We start from the raw sequence: 17,276 nt of genomic DNA, 5'->3' as shown, positions 1-17,276 counted from the left end.
ATGTCCAGGGCAGATACCCCTGGCAAACTACCCAGCCCAAAATATCATTAGGGCCATAATGGAAGAACCTTGCTCTGAGCCTAATTCAACCCAAACTTTTGCCCCTCCAGGAAACTGAAATGCTTTTGTGACTGTGTTTACTTCTTTGAGTTTTCCCTTCCTCTGTCTCCTGCTTTTTCATGATCTTCTAGGATGAAAGTCAATGCTTGTGGCTTAGTTTCCTTAATTTCCACTCATATCACTGAATAACACATGATGATGATAAAAATTATGACTCACCCAAAATTATTAAGATCTTTAACAGAACCAGTTTTCCCCTGAGCTCATCACAGTGACCTTGGAAGTGAATGAAGCAGCTGGGAACACTTCTCTCATTCCACTTGTGACTTGATTATTAGCCACAGAAGCCTATGACCTTGAACTTAGATATGTATTTAAACATTTAAGTATGGTAGATAAAAAATTATCCTCGCTGATTTTTGTGTTGAGAAACACCAGGCGATAGCTATTTGAAGTGAACATTATTAAAGATTATTTGAAGTCCAATCGCAAAACTTTTTACAATATATGCATATTTGCCAGAAATAATAGAATCAAGTAAAAAAATGGATTGCTTATACAGATGCGGTGAGATCTGTAAAGCTTTAGTGTGGGTGTGATTCCCCACCACAAGGCTGTCGTGCCCTTGAAAACATCAATGGATATGGCACCATTCAAGGTGACATCTTGTCCAAAACATTTGCTTCTCTGTCTTCTCAGAGTGTTTAGTAGGATATTTTTAACACACACACACACACACACACACAAAGCAACACATTTCTGTAATAGAAAAAACCTTAACTTTTTCCTGTATTCTGTAACTAGCGGAGACAGTTGAAGGAGTTACTTGGAATCTCTCAAGTCAGAATTGAATTATTTTCCTTCTTGGAGGAAAAGTAGTGAAATAGCATAAGGGAAAATCTTGGGTAAAATTTTTCATCATAATGATGGAGAGTAACTTGCAAGTTTGAATTATTCAACATATTTAAAAGAAATGTTCAGCTTGCCATTTCCTTCTCCAGGGCATCTTCCTGACCCAGGGATCGATGTAGGGTCTCCTGTATTGGCAGGTGGATTCTTTACCACTGCACCACCTGGGAAGCCCATATCCAGTAATTGCTGCTGCTGCTGCTGCTGCTGCTGCTAAGTCACTTCAGTCGTGTCCGACTCTGTGCGACCCCATAGACGGCAGCCCACTAGGCTCCTCTGTCCCTGGGCTTCTCCAGGCAAGAATACTGGAGTGGGTTGCCATTTCCTTCTCCAATACATGAAAGTGAAAAGTAAAAGTGAAGTCACTCAGTCATGCCCAACTCTTAGGGACCCCATGGACTGCAGCCTTCTAGGCTCCTCCGTCCATGGCATTTTTGAGGCAAGAGTACTGGAGTGGGGTGCCATTGCCTTCTCCATATCCAATAACTACTCTTATACAAATCAAATTATGAAAATACAGCTTGTGATAAAGAGTGTGGCTCAGAGTTTAGACATTTTACAATATTTAATGAAGATACTGCATTAGTTTTTTTAAAAAAAATAATGATTAATTTATTATTTTTTTTCAATGAAAAAGGCATTTGAGAGTATTCCCTAAAGGAAATAAAGAGACCCACAAGGGATCCAGAGAGTTTTTCTGTCCTTCTTATGACCCAAGTGACGTTAAGTCTCACCAAGAGAGTATACAGTGAAAGTTCTGTCAGGAAAAGCCTGAACATGTACCACCAAACTCTATAAAATTAATTTCATTTTTTTTCTAAATTGAAAATCAATATGATAGCCAATGATACAGGTAGAAAGTAAATTTAGACAAGGAACCTGACTGGGTTAGTATCAAGATTTTGAGAACAGAGAAGGAAATAGTTCAAGAACAGGAGTAGAGCTCTAATACTGCTACTAATAGCATTAATATTAGTAGATTTGGATTTTTTCCTGCATATAGAAATGATTTAATTCACAGTGTCTTCTGTGAAATTGACACATAACTCTTTTCAAGGCATTTGTCCAGAAATTGAGAATATAGTGAAATAAAAATATCTATTATGAATGCCCTTATGCCAAGTAGTATAGTTATTTAACAAGGAACAATAACATTTACTAATGACAACTTCAGCTCTCTCTATTCATTTTTTTTAAATTCAACATCAAGAAGATAAAAAAAGAAAAATAAAGAACTTAAATAGAATTCTTGTTTGATAGTTATTGGAAACCAGTGACTGGAAGCACTTGGTATAGTGTGTCCTACAAAGGGCTTTTTTTAAATTTTATTTTTTGGTTGGACTTCCCTGGTGGCTCAGACGGTAAAGCATCTGTCTACGATGAGGGAGACCCGGGTTCGATCCCTGGGTTGGGAAGATCCCTTGGAGAAGGAAATGGCAATCCACTCCAGTACTATTGCCTGGAAAATCCCATGGACAGAGGAGCCTGGTAGGCTATATATAGTCCATGGGGTCGCAAAGAGTCGGACATGACTGAGCAACTTCACGTTTAAAGCTCTTCACCCTCTCCAGGCTACTTAAGGAAACCCAAGTGTCAAACTGCTGTTAAAGTACTTTCCTAATTGGAGGATGAAGATTTGAAATGAGAGTTGTATTTTTAATAGATTAAACTATATCTTATTTCAAATTTTAGAAACAAATCCTCTCACTATTCATCTGGGGTATAAATTTTTTTTTTTTTTTGTCTCTTCACTAAGGTTTTCAGTTAAATCCTCTAAGGGTGCCATCCTGACTTACAGATGTTAAGTAAGAAAAGTTAGCTACACATCCTCCACTGATAAACCACAGTGTCCTTGCACTGTGCTCCCAAACTGTGTTTTTCTCTGGAAACACCTTCCATTGTCCCCTGCCAATGCAGGAGAGAGGCCTGGGTTCAGTTCCTGGGTTGAGAAGATCCCCTGGAGATGGGCATATACCCACTCCACTGTTCTTGACTGGAGAATCCCATGGACAGAGGAGCCTGGCAGGCTGCAGTCCGTAGGGTCGCACAGAGTCAGACACGACTGAAGTGACTTAGCCATGCATGCATACAGGGTTAAGGGAAACCGAAGAAGATACAGGAAGCATCAAGCCAAGGTTGCTGGATCACAGAGAAAGCTGGGAGATTCCAGGAGAGCATCTGCCTCTGTTTCATCGACTATGCCAAAGCCTTTGACTGTGTGGATCATGATGAACTGTGGAAAGCTCTTAAAGAAATGGGAATACAAGAGCATCTTACCTGTCTCCTGAGAAACCTGTATGTGGGTCAAGAAGCAATAGTTAGAACCCGGTATGGAACAACTGATTGGTTCAAGATCGAGAAAGGAATTCAACAGGGCTGTCTGCTGTCACCTTGTCTGTTTAACCTATACACTGAGCACATCATGAGAAATGCTGGGCTGAATGAGTTACAAGCTGGAACCAAGATAGACGGGAGAAACATCAACAACCTCAGATGTGCAGATGATACCACTCTAATGGCAGAAAGCGAAGAAGAACTAAAGAGCCTCTTGATGGGGGTGAAGGAGGAGAGTGAAAGAGCCAGCTTAAAACTGAATATTTAAAAACTAAGATCATGGCATTGGCCCTATTACTTCATGGCAAATAGAAGGGAAAAGATGGAGGCAGTGACAGAGCTCCTCTTGTCTCTAAAATCACAGCAGATGGTAACGGCAGCCATGGAATCAGAAGAGATTGCTTCTTGGCAGGAACGTGATGACATACCTAGACAGTGTGTTTGAAAAACAGAGATATTACTCTGCTGACACAGGTCCATTAAGCCAAGGCTATGGTCTTCCCCGTGGTCACACATAATTGTGAGAGTTGGACTGTAAAAGAGGCGAAGCTCTGAAGAATAGATGCCTTTGAACTGTGGTGCTAGAGAAGACTCCTGAGAGTCTCTTGGACTGCAAGGAGATCCAACCAGTCAACCTTACAGGAAATCAACCCTGAATATTCGTCGGAAAGACTGATGCTGAAGCTGAAACTCCAGTATTTGGTCATCTGATGTGAACAGCTGACTCATTGGAAAAGTCCCTGATTAGGGTTAGAGTTAGGGTTAGATTAGGGTTAGGTTAGGGAAAGATTGAAGGCAGGAGGAGAAGGGGATGACAGAGGATGAGATGGTTGGATGGCATCTCCGACTCAATGGAATGAGTTTGAGCAAGCTCCGGGAGTTGGTGATGGACAGGGAGGCCTGGCGTGCTGCAGTCCATGGGGGTCACAAAGCACTGGAAATGACTGAGCAACTGAACAGCAACAACAGCAGCAGCAGCATCCAGATACTAGCAGGAGCCGGAAGGCTGCCCCGACCTGAGCGATCAGAGGAAGCTGGTAGTGACCGGGGAGGCAAGCCTCGTGAGGTGGCTCCCAACGCTAGCAGGTGTGCTTTCTCAGCTCTGGTGTCAGCTGGCCTCCTGCTCGGATAGGGGGACCTGAAGCAGGGTGGGAAATTGACGGAGAGAGCAGGGAGAAGCCTCAGTGAGTCCCTCTGTCCCCTTGAGGCTGCAGTTCCCTCTGGGGGGCCCTCCTGGCCGCAGCTGCTGCCTGGTGGGCCACCCCTCCCCCACTCAGCGGGGCCGTGGGCTCTTTCTCAACGCTGGTCTCTGAGTCGCTCACTGCACCCCAGTCCTCTTCAGCTCTTCCGTCACTTTTGAAACCAGCCCACAGCTTTTGTCCTCTCTATTTAAAAAATGAAAAATTGTTTGTCTTTCCCTGTTGGATCTTGATAGATACTTTATACTTTTAATTGCTATATTGAACAGATGTCTTATTTTTCCTTGCACTATTTAGAGTCTATGTCATTATCTATTTGGCTATTGCTGGTGTAGAAGAATGACTTGAAATTTTTAAATTTTTTATACAGTTTTTAAAGGCTACTTTCTATTTACAGTTATTATAAATATTGTCCGTGTTCCCTGTGTTGTACAGTAATCCTTGGTCCTATCTTATAGCTGATAGTTTGCGCCTCCCCTTCCCCTACCGTTGAACTTCTCCTCCTCTGGGAAGCACTAGTTTGTCGTCTGTATCTGTGAGTCTGCTTCTTTTGCTATCTTCACTAAGACTCTGGCATATTTTTCAGATTCCTCACGTAAGTGATCCCACGCAGTGCTTGTCTTCTTCCGTCTGACTCAGCTCACTCGACATAATGCCCGCCAAGTCCGTCTGTGTCGCTGCACATGGCAAGACGCCATTCTTTTCTACGGCTGAGTAACATTCCACTGTCTGCATGTGCCGCGTCTATTCCATTCCTCTGCAGACGAACACGTAGGTTGCTTCCATGCCGTTCTTTTTTATGGCCGAGTAACACTCCACTGTCTGCATGTGCCGCGTCTGTTCCACTCCTCCGCAGATGGACACGTAGGTTGCTTCCATGCCATTCTTTTCTACGGCTGAGTGACATTCCACTGTCTACGTGTGCCGCGTCTTTCCGTTCATCCACAGACAGACATGTAGGTTGCTTCCATGTCTTGGCTGTTGTAAATAGTGCTGCTATGAACCATGGAGGTGCCTGTATCTTTTCAAATTAGTGTGTTTGTGCTTTGGATGTATACCCCAGAGTGGAATTTCTGGGTCCTAAGGTAGTTCTATTTTAGATTTTTGAGAAACCACCATACTGTTTTCCACAGTAGCTGCACGAATTTACATTCCCATCAACAGTATAAAAGAGTTAGAAGAATGGCCTTGTATCTGCCAACCTGGCTGTACTCTGTTGTTAATTTAAATATTTGTTGATTCATCTGTGTTTTCAATAGAAATAATCACCTGAAGTAATGCTTACACTTCTTTCTTTTGCTTTGCATATACCATTTGGAAAAGACTTTAGTCCTGCATTTGATAGTCGTGGTAATAGCATTCTTTTTTTATCACCATCTTAATTAAAATGTGTCTGTGGTCTGTGGTTTTTCCATTTTGGTATAATGCTTGTTACAGTTTTAAAAATATATAGATATTTATAAATTTAGGAAATTTCTATCTATTTCTAGTTTTTTGGCTGTTTAAAAAAAATTGGTAATAAGCATGTACCATTACTTTTTAGCATCTATTGAAATAATCATGTAATTTTCCTTCTTTAATTCCTTACTATGGTGCTATGGTATATTGCATTGATAGATTTCTTGATATGAAACATTCTTGCATTACTAGAATAAACCCTACTTATTCATGACTCTTTTTATAGCATTGTTGATCACATTAGCCAGAAGGTTCTGTTCCATCATCTATTTAATTAACTTTGGATCCATGTTCATAAGTGAATGGAATGTTTAATTATCTTGTCTGCATCCGACCTTACTGAAGTTTTCACAATTCTAGCTTTTGACTTTATTAACCTTTATGATTCTTCCGGTGAGTTTTTATTTATCATTTAACTTATTTTTAATTATTGCCTTCCTTCTAGTGTCATTGGGTTTTCTTTGCTGTTCTTTTCCCATCTTCCTTCATTGTTAATTTTTTAAAATATTTTTTTGTTTTCTGCGGTGTGCATTTATGGCTATTAATTTCCCACTGCATATCGCTTTGGCCATGACACACACCTTTTTATAAATGTTTACATAGTTCTCCACCTCTTAGTGACTTTAGATTTCCCTTAGGATTTTTTTCCTTTGAAGGGGCTATTCAGTAACAAATTATTTCATTTCTATACATTCATATGGCTTTTAAACTTATTCTGTTATTGTTCTCCAGTTTTTCCCTAATGTCCAGATAATACAATAGGTAAGATATTATTCTTTTAAATTTAATTTTTCTAGCTTTAATGAGGTATTATTGACAAGTAAATTGTTTATACTTAGTTGTACAATGTGATTTTTAAAGGTGTACGACATGATTTAATATATGTATGTATTGTGAAATGATTGCCACAATCAAGTTAATTAGCACATCCACGACCTCATATAGTTACCATTTTTTTTTTGTTGTTGAAGTATAATTGACCTAAAACACTATGTTAGTTTCAGGTGTACAGTGCAGTGATTCAGTGTTTCTGTACATTACAAAATGATCACCACAAGGTGCCTGCTTACCATGTGTCACCAGTTATTACAGTGTGATTGACTGTATCCCTCATGAGGTACATTTCATTTCAATGACTATTTTGTAACAGGGAGTGTGTACCCCTTAATTTCTCTCACCTATTTCACTCATCCCTTTCATGTTCTGATATTAATTTTTTTAGTTTATGGAGGTTTTCATTTTGTTACTTGATATAGTTAAATTTGTGAGTGTTCTCTATTATAAGAAATCTGTCAGTTTTTATATAGATCTGTAAATTAGTTTTTGTAGCAGTTTCCCCCATTTTTGCTGTTTTATTTATTTGGTCTGAGAGACATGTTGAAATCTTCAGTTCTGGTTGCAATTGCTATTGTATCTGTTTGTCCTGTTCTTTCTCTCAGTTGTTGCTCTCTATTTTTTGAGTCTATATTCTTAGGTGTAGATGTTCATGCTTTTCCTTTTTCTACCACATATTTTTGTTCTTTATCTTTTATGCTTTGACCCTTATTTTGTCTAATATTAACATTGCTACTCACACTTTCGTTTGACTTGCTCTCTGCTTTATTAATCTTGATGTCATAAAGGTACTCTCCTACACTGGTTCTAACAGTTGTGAAATTCTGCCTTTTACATGTAAATCATCAATCCGTCTGGCATTAATATTTAATATAGTGTGATATAGGGACCTACGGAGAAGGCGATGGCACCCCACTCCAGTATTCTTGCCTGGAAAATCCCATGGACAGAGGAGCCTGGTGGGCTGTAGTCCATGGGGTCACTAAGAGTTGGACACGACTGAGCGACTTCACTTTCACTTTTCACTTTCATGCATTGGAGAAGGCAATGGCAACCCACTCCAGTGTTCTTGCCTGGAGAATCCCAGGGATGGGGGAGCCTGGTGGGCTGCCATCTATGGGGTCGCACAGAGTTGGACACGATTGAAGTGACTTAGCAGCAGGGACCTAATTTCACATTTTCTCCACCGAGTCAGCCATCTACTGTTTTCATCACTCATCTGAAATGTCAGCTCTATTTAGTAACGTGTTTCCATACACATGTACTGGTTCTGGGATTCCTATTCACTTCTGTTTGTCTATCTTTGCTCCAAATACATTGGTCTTACTTACTAGTTTTATAGCGAGTCTTAATATCATGTACAGCAAGTCCTCCTTGTTTTTTTTTTTTTTTTACCTCCTGAACGTTCTTTGTATCTTGATCCTTTGTTCTGCCATATAAGTTTTAGAAAAAGCTTGTTGAACTATAGAAACTCCTGCGGCCTCCTTTTTGGAATGCCTCAGGCTAACACGTTGACAGCATTGCATCTTGTGTTCATGCACATGACTGTTTTCCTCCTGTGCTGTGGTCTTCTCTAATGTTATTCACTAAACTTCTATAATTCTTTGCATACCAGGGATACTTAGGGTACTGAGCTGGAGTCTGTTCCTGCCATCAACGCCTAATTTTTGTAGGGCTAAAATGATAAATGCATGACAAGATGACCCCCTGTATACAGTGTGCCTTAGTCAGCTTGAGCTGCCATAACAAATATCATAGACTGGGTGGCTTAACAGCAAAAGCTTATTTCCATTCTGTTTTTGCAGGCTACAAGTTCAAGACAGAGGTGCCAGCTGATTCGATTTCTGGTGAAAGCTCTCTTCCTAGCTTTTGAACAGCTGCCTTCTTCTGCCTGTGGTGGGCAGGGAGAGAAGGAAGGAGGGGAGGGAGAAGAGGGATGGATTGGAAGGGAGGGAGAGAGAAAAAGAGCTCTCCGATGTCTCTTCTTAAAAGGAAACTAATCCTCTGGGATCACAGCCCCTCTCTTATGATCTCATTTAAACTGATTTATCTCCATAAAAGCCCTGTATTCAAATGTAACCACAGTGGACTCTGGGGCTCCCACATATGGATTTGGGGAGCACAGTTCAGGCCACAGCATCCCAAGCTCTTCCCCTGGTAGCTCTTTGTTCCTCGGAACTAGAGATAAAAGGCAGCACAGCTCGCCGGCCACGACTCTGTCCCCCAGCTGAACTCCTTCTTGTCCTCCTCCTACGTGTGGCAGCTCACATTTCAGTATGGTTGTGAAAGTGCTTGAAGGGTGTTCCTTTTGAAACCCAAAAGTGCAGGACAGGGCAGGAGAATTTTGCGTATTTTTCTTATTGCTCCAGGCCCAGTTAGGAAAAGCGGAAAATGGATGAAGTATTCATGCCACTCTTTCTACTCTTTTAGCAGGAAGAGATTGCTCTCTCTCCTGGGGCAGAGCATCAGTTGATCACACTCTGGTTTTTCCCCATCCAGTTCCATCAGCTTTATAGTTAGGAACTTCTTCCAGATGCTGGCCTTAAATCAGTTGTATTCATTTTCAGCATTGTTGTAAGCTTTTCTAACTTCAAAGATATTTAGTTGGAAGGCGAAGGGGCTAGCTCAACACCCTTTTAAATGGAAATGCCCAAATTTACCCATTTTCATATGAAGTAAATTTATGGTTTTTGGCCACACACACAAAAAAATCTCAAAACAAAATACCCAGGATACTGGGTGTTGAAATAGGAATTTTTATGAGTGTTTAAATAAAATCCATATTTTCAATCATAGCTATTTTTTTTCTATTTTGTGGGCATGTCATCAGTACTGTGAAAATTCTACAGGCCAAACAAATGAAGAGAAGTCTGCCAGAATCACAAATGATACTGAAATGGGCTTGGATATTTTTCAAGATTTTAGTGTTTTTCTCTATTTATCTCAAGAGTACAATAGTTCTGTTAAATGCTGTCTGGATAGTGAACTCTTTTGTGGTTTTGGTCAATAGAAATTCTTCTTCAATTACATATGGTATTATGTGATGGCGATCTATTACAAAATTATTATCTCCATAGTTTCCAGTGTTGATAATAAACAATTTGTACAAATGTATTTTATCTTTCATACTTTGAAGACTGAGATAGTGTTTCTCTAAACTGAAAAAGCTCCGTCTTTTTAGGGTTTGAAATTTTTCTTGATAAACTCTTGTGGTGAGGAAGGACTTGCCTTATTGTCATGATCCACGGTGGGCTTCCCAGTGGCTCAGCTATAAAGAATCTGCCTGCAGTGCAGAGCTGCAGGAGACTCAAGTTCAGTCCCTGGGTCGGGAAGATCCCCTGGAGGAGGGCATGGCAATCCACTTCAGTATTCTTGCCTGGAGAATCCCATGGGCAGAGGAGCCTGGTGGACTACAGTCCACAGGGCTGCAAAGGGTCGGGCATGACTGAAGCAACTTAGCACACAAGCACACAATGATACATAGTATAGTGTTTTAAGAACAAAGACTTAGGAATCAGGCGCTTCTGTTTAACCTTGAGTGAATAATTAAAGCTTTCTAAATTTTAGTGTTATAATACATAAAATGTAAATTATAATAAAACCTACCTTATAGTGTTCACACAATATTTACAAGACTTATTTAGCATTGTGCTTGCCATAAACCAACATTCCTTAAAAGCTGGCTACTGTTAAGTATTACTGTCCTTGTGAACAAAGATTAAATGAAATTTTTACTTTTTATCTTCTAAAATAGCATTTTTCAAGCCAAATGATTGTATATACTAATAACATTTCTACACACTGGAGCCCATAAGTGAGGGAAAAAAAGCAAAGCTTAGCTAGTTTTGCTGAAGGATGTCTTGGAAGGGACTTAGAAAATCATAAAACAGGCCTGCTTCTTGAAATCTTAGAGGAAGATTGCCAGATCACATTGTGATCATGTTCTATTTCCTGTATTGAGAATGAAAGTACGTACAGCATTTGGATATGGGAACCAACAGCCATGTCTTAGTATTTTCCATCTTAAACCAATAAGAAAAAACACGATATAAGCTCTTGTTAAAGAGAAGTCAGAATTTTGTCCTTCCAGCAGTTTCAAAGATCATGTTTCCATCTCAAACACCTAGTTTCGACCTCAAATGACTAAATGGAGGCATTGTTCTGCAGAGATACCTACCCTCCCTGTGCTAATCCATTCCTCCAAGAGCAGCATTCTGATGCCTGATTTGTTTTCCTTCTGCACGGGTCTCCTGACTGGGGAAGCAGGGGCAGAGGCCCTGGGAGAGACCCGAACTGGAAGACACTTTGTGCTGTGAAGGAAAGATGCGTGAAGACTGCTGGTGGCAAGTCTCCTTTCCTTTGCCGCTCTGTAAGTAGGTGTCTGCACCCAGCCCTCTCCGTCAGAAGTTGGTTAATGGTTATGCTCACAGGGGTATTACCACTACTCAAGTGAAAGTGGCTCAGTCATGCCCGACTCTTTGCAACCCCATGGACTAGCCAGTCCATGGAATCCTCCAGGCCAGAATACTGGAGTGGGTAGCCTTTCCCTTCTCCAGGGGATCTTCCCAACCTAGGGATTGAACCCAGGTCTCCCACATTGCAGGCAGATTCTTTACCAGCTGAGCCACTAGGGACGCCTATCCATTCTCCAGCAGATCTTCCTGACCCAGGAATTGAACCAGGGTCCCCTGCGTTGCAGGCGGATTCTTTACCGACTGAGCTATCAGGGAAGCCCACCTCTACTAAAGGAGTTTATTAAACTATTCCTATCAATCACATATACTGTTATTCTGGTTAGCTGTTGCTCTGTAACAAATTACTTCAAAACTGAAAACAATGACCCCCTTTTTTTTTTCATGACTTTTATGAGTCAGAAATTTAGGCAGGACTGAGAGAGCTGGTTTTTATTTTAAAACATTTCTTTGTTTGTTTGGCTGCCTTGGGTCTTAGCTGTGGCACATGGGGCCTTCTGTGGTGCTGCCGGGTCTCCCTGGTCGTGGGGCACAGACTCGGTTGCTCCATGGCACGTAGGGGCTTAATTCCCCAACCAGGGGTCAAATCCACGTCCCCTAAACATAGGGATAATATAAGGTGCATTCTTAACTGCTGGAGCAGCAGGGAAGTTTCTGAGCTGATGCCTTGAGGCTCTAAGAATGCCAGCTGCCTTAGCAGAGTGGTCCTGCTAAGCCCTCCACGTGGTCACTACAGTAGGGTAAATGGACTTCTTACATACTTGCTGCTTCCCCAGAATGAATGTTCTGAGACAAGAAGAAAGAAAAAGGCAGACTTCTGACCCGGTCCCTGAAGTCACCCAGGATTATTTCCACCTAACTTTATTAGTTGGAGAAGGCGATGGCACCCCACTCCTGTACTCTTGCCCGGAAAATCCCATGGATGGAGGAGCCTTCTGGGCTGTAGTCCATGGGGTCCCTAATAGTCGGACACGACTGAGTGACTTCACTTTCACTTTCCTGCACTGGAGAAGGAAATGGCAACCCACTCCAGTGTTCTTGCCTGGAGAATCCCAGGGACGGTGGAGCCTGGTGGGCTGCCGTCTATGGGGTTGCACAGAGTCGGACACGACTGAAGCGACTTAGGAGCAGCAGCAGCAGCAGCAGCAGCAGCAGCAGCAGCAGCAGCAGCAACTTTATTAGTAAAAAGCAAGTCACAGGCCCAGTCCGGATCTAAAGAAAGGGTGGATGAACACACGAGGTCGTGAACTGGGAGGGCACGGTTCACTAGCTGTCCTAGAGACTAGTCTCTCTGAGAGGAGTTAGATGAAAATTGTTTCCATCCTGCTGTAGTCCCAGTGATGCTCTTGCAGCCCTTATCAGTTGGCACCTTAGAAACCTCCTGGTTGGCCGCCTCCTTACTCAGGCTCGCCTCGTGCCGATAACCTATACTGGCTGCTGCAGGGTATGTTGACAGTCTTCTCGGTGGGAACTTGGTTAACCTGAGTTCAAAAGTCTTTGCCACGTGTGACTGATTAAGAATCTAAATTCACACACCGAATCTCAGATCACCCGCTGCACTCCCACTTCGGTAGAAATCTGGTTGGAATTCTCAGCTGGCCCAATTCTTCACTATACAGCTCTGACCCCATGTTTAATGTACAACACCTCTCCAGTTTTACATATCCCTGTATAACTCGGATCTTAAATAACTGTTGCACAACATCTGCTGATACTTCTGTCAGTGCTGTTTATTATTGAAATACCCCTCTTCCTGCTTCCGCCCTTCCTCCTACAGTTTAGTCAAGTGGGAATCAAGTGACCCTTTAAAAACCCCGCAGACTGCGGCACTTCTCTACCTGGAGCCCACTGGAGTCTACTCTTCTCGCTTAAGTAAAACCCAGAGTTCTTACGATGATTTATGATGCCTGATGTGACGCACACCTGCTTTCTCCCTCCCTGTTCTTATATATTTGTTCATTCAGCAAGTATCTACTTAGTGCCTACTGTGTGCTCAGCACTGTCTCGTGTGCAGAGAATAAGTGACCAACGTGAAGAAAAACGCCTGTCTTTGTGGAGTTCCGCCTCTCCTGCTCCTGATTCTCTATCCACAGCGGTCTCCTTGCTGTTCCTGAAGCCTTTGAGGCATCTTCCCGCCTCTGGCCTTCCTGTCTGTTCCTCTCTCTCTTTGGGAATGCTCTTCTCCCAAACGTTCACGCAGCTCGCTCCCTCACTTCATTTTCATTCAAGCATCACTTCTGCAGAATCTGTTTCTTGACTATTCTGTAGAAAATAGTGGTCATCTCTATACCATATTACCTTACCCCTCTCAGTAATATTTATCACCGTATGATAAGCTGTCTATTTGATTGTTGCTTGTTATCTGCCTCTTTCTAGACTAGCATGGAAAATCTATATGGAGAGAGCTCAGCTGTGTTGTAACTCTGTCCGAGTCATAGTGGCCATTCAATAAGTGCTTGTCGAATACCTTTTCTGATTCAATAATATGAATTGTGTTAACAAAAACCAAATGGCTTTTCAATGATGACAAGTCCCCTCAGTCAGTCAGTTCACTTGCTCAGTCGTGTCCGACTCTTTGCGACCCCACAGACTGCAGCAGACAGGGCCTCCCTGTCCAGCACCAACTCCCTGAGCCTGCTCAAACTCATGTCCACTGAGTTAGTGATGCCATCCAGCCATCTCATCCTCTGTCGTCCCCTACTTGTTGGGATTTTTAATTTATCTAGGCCATTTAGCTGCAGGTGAGATTGCATTGGTGATTTGGATTCCTTCTCTCAAGGTTAACTATTTACCTGCGTGGCATGCATGTTGAGTTGCTTTAGTCATGTCAGACTCTTTGTGACACCATGGACTGTAAGCCTGCCAGGCTCCTCTGTCCATGGCATTCTCTAGGTAAGATTACTGGAGTGGGTTGCGTGCCCTCTTACAGGGGATCTTCCTAACCCAGGGATTGAACCTGCATCTCTTGCATATCCTGCAGTGGCAGTCAGATTCTTTATCACTAGTGCCACCTGAGAAGCCCAAATATTCACCTACAGTAGTGTAAAGAGAGAGCTTAAGCCCTACTCCATGGTTATACGAACAGTTTAAAGCCTCATTTGTGAAAGAGAAAATATATGGGAGAAGATCTTGAGTCATCTTTAAATTATCCATATTTTCATATTCATGCATAATGCTCACTCCCAATTAATTTTGTTAGGCAATAAAGCAGCAAATGTTGGTTTATTTTAATTAAAAAGCTACTCAAATTAAACCAACACCATTTAAAGTTCCATTAAATAAAATGGACCATCATACATTATGTAGTAACTTCAGAGATACAAATACAGTGAACTGAATAGAATTAAAAAAATTTGTCAGTGAAGTTTCTTAAGTTGATTGAGTTACCCTCTAAATACCTCTTATTTGTCATTCAGAGACTTTAGATACTGCCTTGGTAGGCCATGCTGCATGAATAGACAGATTTCTTTGTTATTAAAAATTGTTTTCTTTATTCTTTTTTTTCATTTTGTTTGTTTTTAAAGCTCTTTATTTTATATTAGGTCATAGTCAATTAATAATGTCATGGTAGCTTCACATGCACAGCAGAGTAACTCAGCCATACTTATACATATATCCAATCTCCCCCCCAAACCCCCTCCCATCCAAGTTGGCACATAACTTTGAGCAGAGTTCCCTGCGCTATACAGTAAGTCCTTGTTGCTGCTGCTGCTGCTAAGTCGCGTCAGTCGTGTCCGACTCTGTGCGACCCCATAGACAGCAGCCCACCAGGCTCCGCCGTCCCTGGGATTCTCCAGGCAACAACACTGGAGTAGGTTGCCATTTCCTTCTCCAGTGCATGAAAGTGAAAAGTGAAAGTGAAGTCGCTCAGTTGTGTCTGACCCTCAGCAATCCCATGGCTGCAGCCTACCAGGCTCCTCTGTCCATGGGATTTTCCAGGCAAGAGTGCTGGAGTGGGGTGCCATTGCCTTCTCCAAAGTCCTTGTTAGTTAACCATTTTAAATATAGCCGTATGTACATAGTTAGGGAGTTTGGGAATCAACATTTACGTAGACAGATTTATTTCAATCTTTAACTTTCAAGTTACACAGGATTTTGAGCTATTTTGACAATATTAACTCAAAAAGAGGGGGAAAAAGTTATAATGGATACTGAGTTCTTCTGGTTGATCTGAAGCAATATTAAATAAATTATCATCATTACTCATGAAGGAAATGTTAATATCATTGATAATTTGACACAGGAGTCAGCAAATCCAGCTTGCAGGACAGACCTGCCTACCACTTATTTTTGTTCAGTCTGAGACCTAACAGTGTTGTTTTTTTGTTTTTTGTTTTTTAATTTTTAAATGACTGGAAAAAAATCAGATGGAGCACATTTCATGACATGTGCACATTATATGAAGTTCAAACTTCAGCATCTGTAGATAAAGTTTCACTGGATACAGTCTCAACTGCTTGTTTACACATTGTCTATGGCAGCGTCCCTGGTGGCTCAGATGGTAAGGGATTTGCCTGCCATGTGGGAGACCCAGGTTTGATCCCTGGGTCAGGAAGATCCCCTGGAGAAGGGAATGGCTACCCATTCCAGTACTCTTGCCTGGAGAGTTCTGTGGACAGAGGAGCCTGGCAGGCTACAATCCACGGTGTCCCAAAGAGTTGGACACGGCTGAGTAACTGGTGCTTTCACTTTTGCGGCAGCTTTCATGTAGAGTTGAATAGTGTCAAGAGGGATCATTTGACCCCAATTCTCAAAATAGGAACTGTCTGTACTTTTCCAGAAAAAAACTTTGCTGACTCTAATTTGGTATGCTGATTTCTCTAATTTTCTCAGTAGAACATATACATCAAAATTAAGTGAAGAAAAGCAAAATGCAGACTTGCCATCTCTCCCTTGGACAGTCCTGCCCCGTGGCCGTGGAGCAGGCCGTGTACTGAGTCCATAGGTTTGGGGTGGGGACTCCCTGACCCACCGCACATGTTCTTCTAGTGGGGCCCATGTGGGATTACTTCCTTGTTCACTGTCTCTCATTCATTCTGTGCATCATTGTAAATACCATCTCCCAAAGGCAGGCTCTCTCTTTAGTAATGACAGCACACATTTTTCTCAGGGTTTATTTTATTTACATCTTTAGAGTATTTTTAGTTATGTGATTGTGTTAATACTGTCATTTAAATAGGGTAATAATTTAAAGAAATGAAATCCATAAAGTGATAGTACAGATTTAACTACTTGCCATGTAGAACAGATTGTGTCAATATTCATAAGCAAAACTATCACTAGCTTCCCATTAATTTTGATTTGAAGTGAAGATGGTGCTGAGTCATGAATTATGCCTAGAGAAAAAACAGGACTGGGTTCATGTCATGAGTAAAAAATGGATGTCTGTATTTCAGTGCATTACACAGAAGCAGATATTAATCTTTCACTCCTTATCATGTCTAGGTAGCAAGTTTTGGTCTGAATCCTTTAAAACAAAATTAGTGATGTGGGAACCCGAGAAATCCTCACAGACTGGGCTTCTTTTTGGTCTCTCTTTCTGGGTCTGTTTATTAATAATGTCACTGGAACTCATCTAGCTCACAAAGACAGTTATACTTTATAAAGTCACTGTTATTTTGTCAAGAGGCTTACTTTTAAAGTAAAAATGTTTTCTTAGTGATGCTACCTATAAGCAGTAGATAAATATTAGCTCCGTATGATTTGTGTGACTTTTTAAATAAAGGGAGAGAAAGTAAACACTGACTCTTGCCGTTCTTGTTCTAAACTTGCGCTAGAAGAACGCTCATTTCAGTTCTGTAGGTTTGTTTTATTTTGAGGGAAACTTTTCTCCTAATTGACAATTTCATGGAGATAATTGTAGATTCACATACAGCAGTAGGATTATAGAAGACTTGTGCATCTTTTATTAATTTCTTTCTCCTAATGAAGATACTTTGCAAAACTCTAGTTAATTATCACAACCCAGATATTGTTTATGGCTATGGCCCCCCTGCCTTACTCAGATTCC

This window comes from Ovis canadensis, chromosome 26, assembly GCF_042477335.2.
Source record: "Ovis canadensis isolate MfBH-ARS-UI-01 breed Bighorn chromosome 26, ARS-UI_OviCan_v2, whole genome shotgun sequence".
NCBI lineage: Eukaryota > Metazoa > Chordata > Mammalia > Artiodactyla > Bovidae > Ovis > Ovis canadensis.
The sequence above is the reverse complement of the archived record's forward strand: the minus strand, read 5'-3'. Positions refer to the sequence as shown.